Source organism: Amblyomma americanum, chromosome 1, assembly GCF_052857255.1.
Source record: "Amblyomma americanum isolate KBUSLIRL-KWMA chromosome 1, ASM5285725v1, whole genome shotgun sequence".
Classification (NCBI taxonomy): Eukaryota; Metazoa; Arthropoda; class Arachnida; order Ixodida; family Ixodidae; genus Amblyomma; species Amblyomma americanum.
The window spans coordinates 128,818,112-128,831,330 of NC_135497.1; positions in this window are offsets into that span (position 1 = coordinate 128,818,112).

Genomic DNA, 13,219 nt, shown 5'->3' on the forward strand with positions numbered 1-13,219 from the left:
ATCTAGGTTGCTTCTCTGTGGATTTTTCGCTCCCGACGACGACGGCGCCGGGTTTTCTGCTGAGCGCGATCCTTAGCGCTATCGCGTTAAAAATGTTTACCTTTCTTATAAGATCCATTGGCGAGCTTTCAAAACGCATCAGATAGAACTGAGCTAATTCGCTACTTGATGTCCTCAGCTGGGACGGAAAGACTGCGATTAAAAGAGGTGGTTTTGGCGGGCTCAGCTGCTAATTTTCTTCAGGCTTCTCTGCAAGTCACTTTTAAATTTTATTGTCTTTGACTCTGCCTTTCTCATTCTAAACAAACATCTAATCTTTCGATCAAAGCTGTCCTCGAGTAATGCGACTCGTACACTACGAACTTGGAAGGCGTAATCACACTCCATCACCAATCTAATTAGGGAATTAACACCATGCCGAGAAAAAGTCCATTTCATCCTGTACCATATAACTGTGTTGAGGCAGAGACTTGGGCAATTTGGTACGTATTTAAGAAATAGAAACCACAGCGCAACACAAGGCACGAGAAAGGAGCACGCGTGTGTCCCGTGTGTTGTGGTGCGTTTTCTTTATTGCTTTAACACCTTGCCTGGCCAGTGAAAGCGCATGGCGCACGACTTTCCCCACATGGTGCCGGGACTGAGTGGAACGACACCGGCATTCGATTTCCTTCGTAGATTCAACAACACGCAATATCTCTCCCAAGGTCGTCGATGGAGCGAAATTTCAAAACTGCGGAGACAATGCTGAGGGCTGCGGAGGCTGCCCGGACGCGAATGCAGGAGGTGAGCCAGCACAGACGAACTGTGGGGACGGAAAAGGCGGTTTATTCGACCTGGATTGGATCCAGTGACTCTGGGGTGGAAATCTTAAATCAGTCCCGAGATTGGCCTTGGGGACGGCTGGGTCCACGAGAATGCCCTCGTCTAGGCGGTTGGCCGATATATTATCCCGCATGCGTTTTCTGTTACTTATAACAGGACGACAGAGGTGACCGGAAGAGATCCGAGCCCTAGCAGACCCGGGGCTAATAAAACCTTGACTGAGTTGAGCTCCGAGCAACATAGGAGGCAAAATCCAAGGACCTCAAAATTCCTCAAATGTCCTACAGTCGTTCTACCACAGGACAATATTGTAGAACTGACCTGAGATCAAACCAGCTTTATCTCTAGCACTCGATTCTCCTTACTTAAAAAAGGCAGATTTATTAAAAGATATGTGTGTACAATAGTGTCATAATGAAGGAAACCATTTAACCCAAAAATTATGTCTTAAGGAGATATTATAAGATTTTTGCTTTTAAAAATGCTCTTATGTACAACATGCTCCTGATGGGGTTGGACTGTTTAGGTTTTTGGGCGACGCACCTTCCTGCCCGTCCTGTGTTTCATCCTAAAGGACAAATCTTTGTAGAGAATTTGTAGAAGAGTGCTGTGTATTTTTACTTAAGGAATTTCACAGTGATCGATGAGAAAAATCCCGAGTAACTACGCTAATTAAAATAAATATTGCGGCAATTGAACACGAAATAAACTCCCGTGATAGCGAGGCCGTTTTTGTCGAAGTACTCACCAGTCGCAAGGAAGAGCCCACTAGTGTCCTCCTAAATTTATACAGCACCCCCAGCAGAAAAGGTTCGTTTTCACGCACTCTTCCACAAAGCCAGAAAGGCAGCAGAAACCAAGAATGCGGCTACAACAGATAGGATCCAAAGGGAAGTCGATTATGGCAGGACGTACACAAAGTAGGTCTTACTCTACAAACGGTCCCTTGCTGTCCATCCAGAGTGGGAAATAGCGTTTGTACAGATACCACCCTAGGCCTCACCTTTAGCAAAAACGTAAGAGAAATGAACTGGGAAAGCATAGAACTCAACTTTAGCTGTGACCATTTCGTCCTGGCACTAACTCTCGGCAAGGGCGCCAAGCTGCGTCGCCTATAAGAAAACCAAAAATCACTGAATGGCACAAATTTAGGAAAATTAGAGAGGGAAATGAAACAGGAGAATAGATCCAAAACATAGACAGAGGCGCTGAAGAAACCTGCCGATAAAGCTACCACCGTCCTACGAGAGTATGATGCGCCAGCGATAGCAGACAACGAACTCCTCCATATGTGGGAAGCAAAGCGTAGAATGGAAAAACGACTCAACTCGAAAAGATGGATTAGAGACCTGCGACGTAGGATAGCTAGATATAACGAAGAGATTGAGAAGTACGCAATCAAACTTAGTGAACAGAATTGGTGTAGCAGATGTGACGAAATGGAGGGAAGCATGAGTCTCTCCAATACTAAGACACGTGCTAGATCCAGAAAATTCGAAAACACCAGACATGCGTTCGAAGGGACGGACACGGAACTCATGTCAAAGTTAGTGGACCTTTACAAAGGCAACGCGCAGACCTCCCCCCTCCCGTGCTACGACAGTCCTCTAAACGAAGTCCTAGACGCACCGATCTCGAAAGCGGAGGTCCGCGCCGAAATGCTAAGTCTAAAAACAAAATCGGATCTGGAACCGGACGGGATTACTAACAAAATCCTGATAAACTTAGATGACGGATCTATAAGAACCTAGACAAAGTACATGCAGTAAGTTTGGGACAAAGGCTGCCTGCCGCTACAGTGGAAAACGGCAAATATAACCCTTATCCCCAAGCCAGGCAACCCACTGATATGCTTGGGTATCGGGACCGAGGTCTTCACCGCATGACGATGAACTCTGCAGACGACGGAGGGAAGCCTTCAGGAGGGTTGGTAAACTTGAAGGTTTATTTACATATTTACAAGAGAAGCAGAGAGACCAAAAGTCAGAGATGAAGGGCTGAAACCAGCCAAATCGCGGCTTGAATACAGTGGATATTCCCTAGGCACCTAGCTAGGGAAACCGGTGGCTGATCAAGCGTCTAATGGGCAGACACACTCTTCATAGTCTCTTCCCTAACCCCGTGACCGCTCCGCCCCCACAAACACGTGCACAGGCGATAAGGAATCCTGGCGCCTTGAGGTCCTGGAATGCTGTTTCCGACCGGTTTGACCAGGTGCATAAGGTCGTTGGCTTAGCAGGCGGTGATCCCCTCCGTGGGAAAGAGGCGTCCTGGAATGTGGTTTTCGACGGGTTGACCATGTGCATAAGGTCGTTGGCTTTGTAGGCGGTGATGCGTCCTGACGACCCCGGGCATTCCAGAGGGTAAGATGAATCAGCCGTGTCCGCCCCCGCTTTGTCTGGCCGCGCAAGTGCAAGCGAGCGAGGCGGGTCCGGCGCCTTTGTTCGGGTCTTTCTGCCGGTCCACGTGAGGGCGCAGTTCGTGAGAAATGCCGCATTCCATACTCCGGACGAAGGGATGAGAGGCCTTTCGTCACAGCTCGCCGTCGCCAGGAGCCGTTCCTAATCCTCTTCTCAGGACGACAGCACCTTTGGTCAAACATAGTTCGATGGCGCCTGCCGGGCTCGTCTGTTCCCGCTGTCGGGGCCTCCGATCACAACAATCCGTCCGCCGCCAAGAAGACGCCACGAAGTGGTTGCAGCTGGCCGGTGCACCACGAATGGGCGTCAGAGTCCCAGTCGGCCTCGTAGTAGTCAGTCCACTTGACCTGCACAGCTGGCAAGGGTCCTCAACGGAGCATTAGCGATCAGATCTGAGCTCAGCCCCTACCTCCGGCTAGGCAGCACGCGGCCAGCCTCAGAACATTGCGAGGTCTTTAATACAGAGCAATATGGCTGCAAATTTTGGATGACAACCCTCGCCAACAGCTCACGCCCGGAAGTCTGCTGAACCAAAACTAGTTCCTCTTTGTTTTTCCTTTTTTCGCAAAAGACATGCGTCCGAAATTTGGTAAGAAATTTTTTTTCGGCAATGAGGTAGGTACGGAGAAGCAAGAAAAAAAGACAAAACAAAAACAAAAAATGATACGGTAGCTTTTCTCGAGCATTAGGGCATTTTACGCCAGATTATGCAGGAAAGCTACGACTGAGGCCGTCGGCATTCCCGTTTTTCCGCTCTTTTCGGTAGCGGTAGCCCGACTGAGTCACTGGTAGAGGACCGACTACGTCCCCCACCAAACGACGGAAGGGTTCGCTAATCACGGGCACTAGCTTCATCGGAGCCTTCCTTAAATCCTCTGGCTTTCCGACACGCCGACAGGTGTCACAGGACTTTACAAACTGCTTGACATCCCTGACGCAGCCAGGCCAATAAAGCTCCTGTAGAAGCCTAGCTTTAGTTTTCTTCACTCCAAGGTGGCAAGACCAACCCCCACCATGGCACAATTTAAGGATGCCTGCGCGGTATTTCTGCGGCACCACGAGCTGATCGAACTGGACCCCCTTTGAGTCCTTGCACTCGGCGTTGCATCTGTTCCTGCCGCGAGCCTCTCCGCTCGTCTCAGAAGCATGGCCTCCTGGGTTTGCCCCTGCCTGACCCATCGTGGGAGAGCCTTCGTTCTTCCTACGATTTACTCCAGCTGCAATCTCGCGAGCCTTCGCAGGAGTGAGCGCCTGGTCGGTTCGATCGCTGAAACTACGACCCTCTTCTTGGAGCATCTGCTCCGACCGATTTGAAAAGAGGTACGGAAAATTTTCCGGCAGATTCGGTGATACCGCTGCCTCCGTTTCCAGAACGCCAAACTGGCCCTCTTTTCTAACTCGTGCGATCGGCAAGCACGCGCTATTCTCTTCGGCCACCTGCCTAATCCCTGCACATTCCCCAGTAAAATCAGCTGCGTTCACGTACGTGGGGTGGATTACGTCCATGGTGGCCGCGGAGTCCCTCAGAACCCGGCACGGTTTTCCATTAACCTGCATGTCTTTCAGGTATGGCTCTAGCAGGCGCATGTTCTCATCGCCCGCCTCCACCAAGGAGAGAACGATTTCCTGCTTCCTGCAAGCGTGGGCGAAGTGACCGGGCTCGTGACAACGGAAACACACTGGTTTCTTTCTGGCTTCAAAAGCCTTATCCCTCTCTTTTTCGGTCGCCTCCTTTGTGGGGTTGCTTGATTCTGCTTTGTGGCTTACGGGGGCACGCGCACCCTCTGCTACGCGCTTGGCATAGAACTCTTCGGCCAGCTCTACTGCACTTTCTAGGGTTTTATTTCTCGGCCTGTCCTGCACCCACACGCGCATTTCTTCCCTCAAAGAGCCAAAAAACTGCTCCAGGCAGATCACCTCTATTACTTTATCGTGAGTTCCGGAAGCCTGTTCTCCCTTTAGCCATTCCTTCAGGTCTGCCTTAAGGTTATACGCAAAATCCGGAAATGACTGATTAGGCTGTTTTCTGGCTTCCCTGAAGCGGCGCCGAAAGGCCTCTGCGGACAGGCGATACTTTTTTAGGAGTGCTGCCTTTACTTTAGTATAGTCTGCCGCCTCTTCTTTTGCCAGACGACCGAGTACTTGGGCCGCCTCACATGGAAGAATGGTCAGAAGTTTCTGCCCAACACTCGGTCGGGAACTCGCAATTTTCACATGCCCGCTCAAAGTTCACGGGAAAGAGCCCTATGTCATCTCCAAGTTTGTACGGTTGCAAGAGGTCCTTTATTTTTATTTTTGATGCTGCCTGGCTTGTCACTGTGTTCGGCACCTCTAGCCTAGTGCGTTGCCTGTGCAGCCTGAGCTATCTGTAGATCGAGCCGTTTTTTCTCGATCTTTCTTTCATGCTCTCTTTCCTGCTCTTCGCGTTTTTTTTGTTCATTTTCCTTCTCCAACTCCTCCTTAATTAGCTCCCAACATTCTACTATCTCCTCCTCGTCCGCACCGAAATCCTCAATTGCCCTAATCAATTCAGGTTTTCTACGGATCGACCCACAATCAATGCCCAATTCCCCGCATACGAGAACTAGGTCTGGTTTGCGCAGCTTCTTCCAGTCCATGACTATTTAAGCAACGGCAAGTCTCTACTCACGTGGTCAGAGGAGCCCCGGCTGCCTCTTATACCAACCTTCGATTACCTAGGCTAACAATCTTCAAAAGGTGTAAAACCTGGCAATGCTCCAAGAGAAAGACCGCGCACTTACCATACCAGAGTCAGGACCAGGCGCAGACCATCCCACCGCTGCCAACCAGTTGATATGCTTGGGTATCGGGACCGAGGTCTTCACCGCATGACGATGAACTCTGCAGACGACGGAGGGAAGCCTTCAGGAGGGTTGGTAAACTTGGAGGTTTATTTACATATTTACAAGAGAAGCAGGGAGACCAAAAGTCAGAGATGAAGTGCCGAAACCAGCCAAATCGCGGCTTAAATACAGTGGATATCCCTGCTAGGGAAACCGGTGGCTGATCAAGCGTCCAATGGGCAGACGCACTCTTCATAGTCTCTTCCCTAACCCCGTGACCGCTCCGCCCCCAACAAACACGCGTACAGGCGATAAGGAATCCTGGCGCCTTGAGGTCCTGGAATGCTGTTTCCGACCGGTTTGACCAGGTGCATAAGGTCGTTGGCTTAGCAGGCGGTGATCCCCTCCGTGGGAAAGAGGCGTCCTGGAATGTGGTTTCCGACGGGTTGACCATGTGCATAAGGTCGTTGGCTTTGTAGGCGGTGATGCGTCCTGACGGCCCCGGGCATTCCAGAGGGTAAGATGAATCAGCCGTGTCCGCCCCCGCTTTGTCTGGCCGCGCAAGTGCAAGCGAGCGAGGCGGGTCCGGCGCCTTTGTTCGGGTCTTTCTGCCGGTCCACGTGAGGGCGCAGTTCGTGAGAAATGCCGCATTCCATACTCCGGACGAAGGGATGAGAGGCCTTTCGTCACAGCTCGCCGTCGCCATCGCCAGGAGCCGTTCCTAATCCTCTTCTCAGGACGACGGAACCTTTGGTCAAACATAGTTCGATGGCGCCTGCCGGGCTCGTCTGTTCCCGCTGTCGGGGCCTCCGATCACAACACCAACCCGAAATTGGAAAATTTGAGATCAATTTCCTTAACTTCATGCATAGGGAAGCTAATGGAACGCGTAATCCAAACTAGACTTACACGCTTTATGGAGCAAAACGGCTTGTGACCGTACGCAACTGTTGGGTTTCGGCCGGCCTGTGCACACAGGACGTGATGCTCCGTCAAAAACACATCATATAATCTAGAACCAAAAATGCAGAGGTGATATTGGGCCTAGATCTGACGAAAACCTTTGATAATGTAAAACACACAGCGATTCTCATTGGCCTCGAAGAAGTAGGGGCTGGAAAGAAAGCATATGGCTGTATAAAGTACTTTCTATCAGACAGGAGTAATAATAATTAATAATTGGTTTTTGGGGGAAGGAAATGGCGCAGTATCTGTCTCATATATCGTTGGACACCTGAACCGCGCCGTAAGGGAAGGGGATAAAGGAGGGAGTGAAAGAAGAAAGGAAGAAAGAGGTGCCGTAGTGGAGGGCTCCGGAATATTTTCGACCACCTGGGGATTTTTAACGTGCACTGACATCGCAGAGCGCACGGGCGTCTTAGCGTTTTTCCTCCATAAAAACGCAGCCGCCGCGGTCGGATTCGAACCCGGGAACTCCGGATCAGTAGTCGAGCGCCCTAACCACTGAGCCACCGCGGCGGGCAGACAGAACCAAAATAAAATTTCAGGACATATATTCAATCCCCCACCGTCCGACTGCGGAGCAGGGGTACGCCGCAGGGATCGGTGCTTTCCCCCTTCCTTTTCAACGCAGCTATGAGTGAAGAGAATAATAATAATTAATAATAATTGTTTTGGGGGGAAAGGAAATGGCGCAGTATCTGTCTCATATATCGTTCGACACCTGAACCGCGCCGTTAGGGAAGGGATAAAGGAGGGAGTGAAAGGAGAAAGGAAGAAAGAGGTGCCGTAGTGGAGGGCTCCGTAGTGATGTTGACCACCTGGGGATCTTTAACGGGCGCTGACATCGCACAGCACACGGGCGCCTTAGCGTTTTGCCTCCATAAAAAGGCAGCCGCCGCGTTCGGGTTCGAACCGGAACTCCGTTCAGTAGCCGAGCGCCCTAACCACTGAGTCACCGCGGCAGGTGCGTTAAGGGAAGTGGAAAATTTGAAATTCAGCATGCACGCGGACGACGTCAATTTCTGGATCAATCAGGGCCGCGACGCGAGCATAGAGGAACGCCTGCAGGCAGCAGCAGTGTCGTGTCCTATGCGGCCGAGAGGGTCCACTCATGCTCTCCGCAGAAATCTTATCTCCTTATTGAAAATTCATAAGCGCTAAATAAATCTGAGCATCAGAGTAGACGGACAAATTGTGCCAAAAGTCGAACAGATTCGAATCCTCGGGCTCTTCCTGCAAGCCGACGGGTATAGGGATACAACAGTTAAGAAGCTAGACAATTACACCGCACAGGCAACTCGGATATTCAGAACAGTCGCTCAAGGGTCGGAGCTTAAGAGAGCGTATACCCTCCTGAAACTGATGCAGGCCTACATTATCAGCCCCATATGCTATGCCGCTCCATACCTGAACATTAGGACGGATGAAAAACACAGAATAGACGCATTTATCAGGCGATGCGTAAAGAGGGCGCTGGAGCTTCCCATTACGTCCTCAACGGACAATCTGCTTGAAATGGGGGTGCATAATAATTGGTCTGAATTGGCGGAAGCAGTGCATATGGCGCAGCTATAAAAACTGAGCTGAACTAACACGGGCAGAACCATTTGGCCGGGTTGGGTGGGGCTGCGATCAGACAGGCGTGCCAGCGACAAAACAGATATTTCCCAAACATATCGCGAAAGCATACTCGCCCCCCCCCCTTCCCAAAAGCATGCACCCGACCTATAACAAGGAACGGAAACAAAAAAGGGCCGAAGCGCTCGAAGCGCATGGATAATCATACCCGACAATTCTGCACAAAAGCACCTTTGAGCGGAAAACCGTTTATGAACGCAATTTTTTCATATAATCTAAGAATTCACTATAGCAATCAATATATACGCAGATCACCCGATGGCAGTCTTGTATTTTTTTTCTATTCAAGTTTCTCCTATCGTCAAAAGCGTTCCCCATTGGTTTTCTATGGCAGTCTTAACTGTTCTAGGTGATCGATGGAAGCACTTTGAAAGAAAGATTTTGCTACATATCAGAATAATGGACCATTCCCGTCGATATTTCCGTAACAGTGTCTTACAATTTTCCTATGTTCAAATTCTTTTGCCCGATAAAGCTGGACATGAATTCTGAGGAAGTTGCTTGGGTCGACGCGGCCAGTGGAAAGTCGGGGGCGGCAGTCTCCACGGTGGTCAACGGCAGTCGCCGCCACATCCATTAGAAGCCAAAACATAGATACAGCTGAGGAAGTGGCAATAGCGCTCGCTTGCGTTGGAACGAAAGCAAACATCATAATTCGCGATAGCAAAACGGCTGTCTGGAATTTTGGCAAAGGAGGGGTCTCGAAAGAGGCAAACAAAATGTTAGCAAGCTCAGAATTGAAACGTAAAATTACGATAATCTGGAGTCCCGCACACGAATCAGTCCCAGGCAACGATACGGCACACGAGTTAGCCCGAGCTCTCTACTTCCGGGTAACCGTAGAGCCACCCGACTGGGGGGCTGAATGAGCGCGCGCATACGTGCACTGAAATCGTCAGTACTGTAGAGTTGGAAGAATTAAGGTCTCTGCCACCGCCGGACCAAACTTTAAGCAACAGACAGGATGTCGCTTGGCGGCACCTGCCAGCTGGGAATTTCCCAAATCCAGTCTGGCTGTTCCTCACGCGAATAAAAGATAGACCAGACAAGAAATGTAAAATCTGCGGAGAAAAGGGTACTCTTGATCATAAAATCTGGGCAGTGTCCTGACTCCCCAGGCGTCAGGAAGAACATTTAAAGTAGGGGGCCTCGGAGGCCTTGCTGCGAAGCGAGTCCCCCGCCGAACAGCAACACGTCATCCGCCTGGCGGCGGAAACCGCGAAGAAACACTGCAAGTTCGCCTGCCTTTAGTCGCGGAGGCCCCGTCCCCCGCCCCTTGAGCCTACGCGCCGGGGGCGAGGAGTAGAGCGCCTCCTACACCGGTGAAAAATAAAGTTCTTCTTTTTCCAGCGGTTATTTATAACATCACAGAAACATCAGACTAAGAAACATTTAGAAATTTGAATTAACGTTTGACCAAAAAAAAGTTACTGTTGTAAAGTTTCGGAGCCACCTATGACGTTATGTTATGGCATTAACATTAGTTCAACGTTCAAACTAAACATTGTTCTTCTACTGTTTCTAAAGCTTAAATCATAACTTGTTGGAGTTCTCGTTCGAAATCGAAAAAAAAATGATGAACATGCGCCGAATTCCTTTTCTGACAATCGGTTTTAAGTGAAGAAGGTCGTATCGTTTAGATGTACGCCATGGCTTGCTGGCTACGATCGGTCTCAAAAGAGAATTGTATAGTACTGAAGCCAGGAGCTCGGTGACACAATGAGATCGTTGGATTAAGTAGTGCAGATGTGCATACATTTTGAGGCATTGTTCTGTTACTTTAGGCAAACTCCGAATGCAGACCTAGACGCACCATTAACTCGTCCAACTTTGTCTACTTGCGTAGCGCATTCTGCTTACAGACTCTCGTGACCATATCAGAGCCTTTACTTTGTTCAAGAGTTTTCGCACAGCACGTAAGTACACTGGAAACGTTTTCAACCATAACAAACCACCGCCAACTCGAAACCATGCACAAGCGTGACGAAAAAGTGTCATGTTCTGGCTTTCGCGGCGGTTCAGCGGCACTTACATGACTGCTGTCATCATGCAGACTACGCGATCTGAGGTCCACTGGTTCCTCTTGGATTCGGCCATGGTCACGTTTTTCCTTACTAATCCGAAGCTTTGTTCTTATGAAGGGTTTGCTGCTTTCACAATTCGTTTAGTGAGTGAAGCAATGAGCATTGTGTGGTAAGCAACAAACACACGTGCATTAATCCCGAGCAGATGAAATTACCGCATAAACTCGTGTAAGGGCCGCACCTTTTTTTTAAAATTCGGGTCTGAATTTTGAAGGTGCGGTCCATGCATGAATTAAAAAAAGAAAAACGTACAACCGTATTTGTTCTCAATTATCTAGTGTAAAACAGGGGGTGCGGCCTATATACACGCGTGCGGCCCTTGCACTAGATTACACAGTATTCCTACATGAGGGCGACAAGATAGAAAGGTGTGGGTCCATTTGTCTAAGCAAGGCAAGTGTACACATGTGTGTTACTCCTCTGACGTTCTCGCGTCTTCTTTCGTTATTGGGGGTTTTGTTTTGTTTTGGGGGCCGATCCCTTAACTTTAAGCTGTTTCTTTCGGCGATAGAATATAATGTAATAGTCACTACTTTAAACACAATCATTTTTGCGTTCATTACTTGCACATAAACTAGATTTGCTAACAAACATGCCAAGATTGACAACACGTGACTTTTGAGTGCAGAAGGGTAGCACATATCACCGAGGACAACCGCTAACTCTTCCTCCGGAAATAAATATTCGAAAGAAAAAAAACGACATAGCGTTCTGAAATACCGAAAAAAGACCGCCGAAGTGCATAAACTTCTGCCATCACGGAGACTGGCTCATGGCAGAAGGTAGTGAGCCGATTCCTTCAGCAACAGTTGACGGCCCTCAATGTGCAGGACCCTTTCGGCGTGGCCAGCTCGGCAGCGGTTGTTGACGCTCTTAATAGCGGTATTCCTGGTGCCAACATGGCTTTTTCAGTTGATATTGAGGACCTTTTCTACAGCATTCCCCACGATGAACTCTTTGTTGCTGTGCGTGAACTTATTGATCTTTGCAGTACGGTGAACTTTCAGAACGCATGTGGCATATCGGTTGATACCTTTTTGGAGTTATCTTTCTACCTGTCATAAACCGTTGTTCAATTCAAAGGCTCCTTGTTCCTTCAGAAAAGTGGAATATGTATTGGCTCTAGCGTCGCTTCAGTGCTTTCTCAGATATTTTAGCAAAATTTGACAGAAAACTTCAGGAACTTCTTCAGGACAAGCGGTTGTGCAAAGTTTTTCGGTACGTGGACGATTTTTTAGTACTTTTGGAGCTTTTACCTAATGACACTCTGCCTGCAGCAGTAGACGATGTTTTGAATGCTTTTAAAGCTTCTTCACGCGTTCTTAATTTAACCAATGAACTCCTTAACAATCATTCCATCAGGTTCCTAGAACTGCAGATAACCTTCTTTGACGATGGACATTTATGCTGGATGTTTTTACCTAAAAGCAAGAACGCTCTTTTAGCGTTCGGTTCTGCGCACTGAAAGATTGTAAAGAGAGGCATTGTGATGAATTGTTTCCGCAATGCACTGGAAAAGAGCTGTCACCACGCTATCAAAAAGAGCCTTGATAATCAGTTCCAACGTTTGGAAGCCACAGGGTTCCCTAAAAATCTTATGAAAACAGTGGCTGAATCGCTGCTTCAGAAGCTCAAGAAAGAACGGACGAAGCCGGCTGATGGTGGAGCAACTGAACGCCAAAAGGTCTAGGTCGTGCCGTACGTACATAAAGTGAGTCACGGCATCAAAAAAGTGGCGGCCAGGCAGGGAGTGAGTGTGGTGTCTTCGCCCCCTTGCAAGCTTTCGGGTCTGTGCTCGCGCATTTCTCGAGGCAGGGAAAGGAACTACGTTTGTACAACGCAGCACGAAAACCGCTTCACGGCGTGTGTCGCTCAGGTCGTGTACAAGTTCCCCCTCACATGCAAAAGAGTATACATAGGCCAAACAGGTCGATGATATTAATGACCGGCTGCGTGAGCACCACTCCTCAATGGGGTCCGATGACGGTGCCAATTTGCTTCGCCATTGCAATGAATGTGGGTGTTATTCACTGTTCAGCAACGTAATGATTCTTAGTAGAGGCAGGGGTAAGCAAGAGCGAAAAATCTTGGAGGCTTACCATATCAGTATGTCAGGCCAAGATTGCATTAGCAAAACTTCGGTGCGCTTACTCGAAAAGGAATTTGCTTTTTTAGGCCGATCTTGGTAGAGGTGTATCTTGTGTGTCCTATGCGCTGTGAGTTGTGATACGGCTGTGGCGCATGCTCTGCTGGCCTTGTTGGGACTATGTTTTTGTCTAATAAATCTCAGTTGGCAGTCCAGTCGTTGTGGCGTGTACACTCCTTCTCTTGTCCATTGTCTTTTGTGACTGGTTTTTTTTTCAAGACACCTGTGAACTCCATGTTTTTTTTTTGTATGATGCTGAGTCAGTTTAGTTTTGTTTATTTCGGCTGCAAAGAATTCACACTATTTTCAAGGAAACAGTCTTGTCCACCTTTCTTATGA